Raw genomic sequence first — 2,500 nt, 5'->3', positions numbered from 1 at the left:
ACGTCTATTTCAGTATCACTTGCACTCCGTCTCTTCCTCTCTACCTTTCTTTTTCTATGTCTATTTTTCTACATCTTCCTCCCTGCTCTCTCTCTTTATCTTTCTCTCGTCTTCCACACTTGTCTCTTTTGCTTTCTTATTTAGTCTTTCCTTCTCTGTCTGCCTCTACATTAATTGTGTCTACAGTGTCTCAACAATATTAGCTTGGCTTCCTTTAATCATCCATATGGTTCTTTCTGTCTGCTCTTTCTGGTCTGGTGTTTCTTACTCCATTTTGTTTTGCACTTTTTTTGTAGTTTAAGTTTCTGTAGGATGGTGGACAGAGTAGGTTGCAACTATGCTGCTCACTTAAACTGTGCTGTCTACAGCCAAAGTGGATCTTTTCATGAATATTTATGTAGTAATGAACTAATATTTACTATGGACAAAGTACAGTACATTTTGCAGATGAAAATGTCTATTTTTGGGAATTCAAAATGGATGACAACGGAGAAGATCCCCCTTTTTATGTCATAATGAATACTTAACATTTGATGGTGGTTGTAAGTATTCGTGAAAAAGGGTAGCTTTGGATGTGAAGTGTCTCTCTTTCCTCTTTCTGGAAAGTGAACGGTTGGAAAACACAGGCACCCATATCCACACACATATATACACGGGAGCAGCTGTGGCCTAGTGGTTAGAGAGTTGATCTTTCAATCTTGGGGTTGCCAGTTCGAATCCCTCCTGACCTCTCCCTACATCTCCATCCATGGCTGAAGTGCCCTTGAGCAAGGCACCTAACCCCACAGTGCTCCAGGGACTGTAACCAATACCCTGAAAAATAATAACTGTAAGTCGCTTTGGATAAATGAAAGTGTCAGCTAAGTGTAGTGTAATGTAATAATGTAATGTAATATAATATATACACACACACACACACACACACAGACAGTTGCCCGACAAGGAGTGGGAAACACACACATTGTCTACTGTATTGGACATAACCTGGGAGGTGAACAAGTGAGACCCACACACGCATACACACAAACACGCATGCACGCACACACACACACGCACGCACGCACACACGCACGCACGCGTGCACACACACCTCCCCGAACACATTTCCACTGCCTTGGAAGAGAATGAGGTGTGAGAGGTGTGATGATGGTGTGAGTGAGATTGAGAAGGTTCTTCTTTTCATTTCTTTACCTCTCTTCTCTTTACGTCCTTTCTTTTGTTCTGCTCAGTGATTTGTATCCCCCGATGGGCTTCTCTCTCTGACGCTGACTGCTTTCTTGTATTCAATCACAGTTTTATACATATCTTTCTGTCCTGGGTCTTCCTCACAGTTTTATACATATCTTTCTGTCCTGGTTCTTCGTCACACTTTTATATCTCTTTCGGTTCTGTATCTTCGTCACAGTTTTACTTCTCTTTCGGTCCTGTGTCTTCTTCTTTTTCATTTCACTGTATCAGGGAATAAGTCCATGGCAGCCAGACAGACTTACACAGGTTAGCATAAATACAGACATCCTGCAAGATAGACAGGAAGGAAGGCAGACAGACAGACAGACACACAGACAGACAGACAGACAGGCAGGCAGGCAGGGAGGCAGGCAGGCAGACAGACAGACAGACAGACAGACTGGCTGGCAGGCAGGCAGACAGACAGATAGACAAACAGACAGGCAGACAGGCAGGCAGGCAGACAGGCAGGCAGACAGACAGACAGACAGGCAGACAGACAGGCAGACAGACAGACAGGCAGACAGGCAGGCAGACAGGCAGGCAGACAGACAGACAGAAAGAAAGGTAGGTGTAGTAAATACTTTCTTCTGATACAGTGTGATTGCATAGTCCAAATATTACACACACTGATAAAAAAAAAAGTTGGGCCAACTCAAAATTTAAAAGTCAACCAATTTCACGGACTTTCTCAATTTGTTGTGCAGAACTTCATATTAAAAGTCAACCGATTTCACTGACTTTCTCAAGTTTTTGTGCAGAACTTAATATTAAAAGTTAACTGATTTCACTGACTTTCTCAAGTTACTGTGCAGAACTTAATTTTCCAAGTAAACAGATTTTACTTGCTATCTGAAGTTCTGCAAAGTAACTTGAGGAAGTCAGTGAAATCGGATTACTTTTAATAGTAAGTTCTGGACAATTACTTGACCAAGTCTGTGAAACCAGTTCACTTTTAATATGAAGTTCTGGACAATCACTTGAGAAAGTCCGTGAAATTGGTTGACTTTTAAATTTTGAGTTGGCCCAACTTACTTACTTAACCGTATCGAACAAATAAAAACAAGTCTATACCAACATATCAATGCAACACATATTTATTGAAGCTTTGCCATTGAAAAGCAGGCTGTGTGTAATTCAACATTACATCACACATATTGCCTCAATCAAAGAAAAACAAAATAAGGACTGGTTGCAGCCCTATGGCCCATGTGCTGATGTTGTATTATGACAAAAAATAAGACCTCAAAATATAAAAGTAGTTAAGGCACCT

This window comes from Engraulis encrasicolus, chromosome 1, assembly GCF_034702125.1.
Source record: "Engraulis encrasicolus isolate BLACKSEA-1 chromosome 1, IST_EnEncr_1.0, whole genome shotgun sequence".
NCBI lineage: Eukaryota > Metazoa > Chordata > Actinopteri > Clupeiformes > Engraulidae > Engraulis > Engraulis encrasicolus.
The sequence above is the reverse complement of the archived record's forward strand: the minus strand, read 5'-3'. Positions refer to the sequence as shown.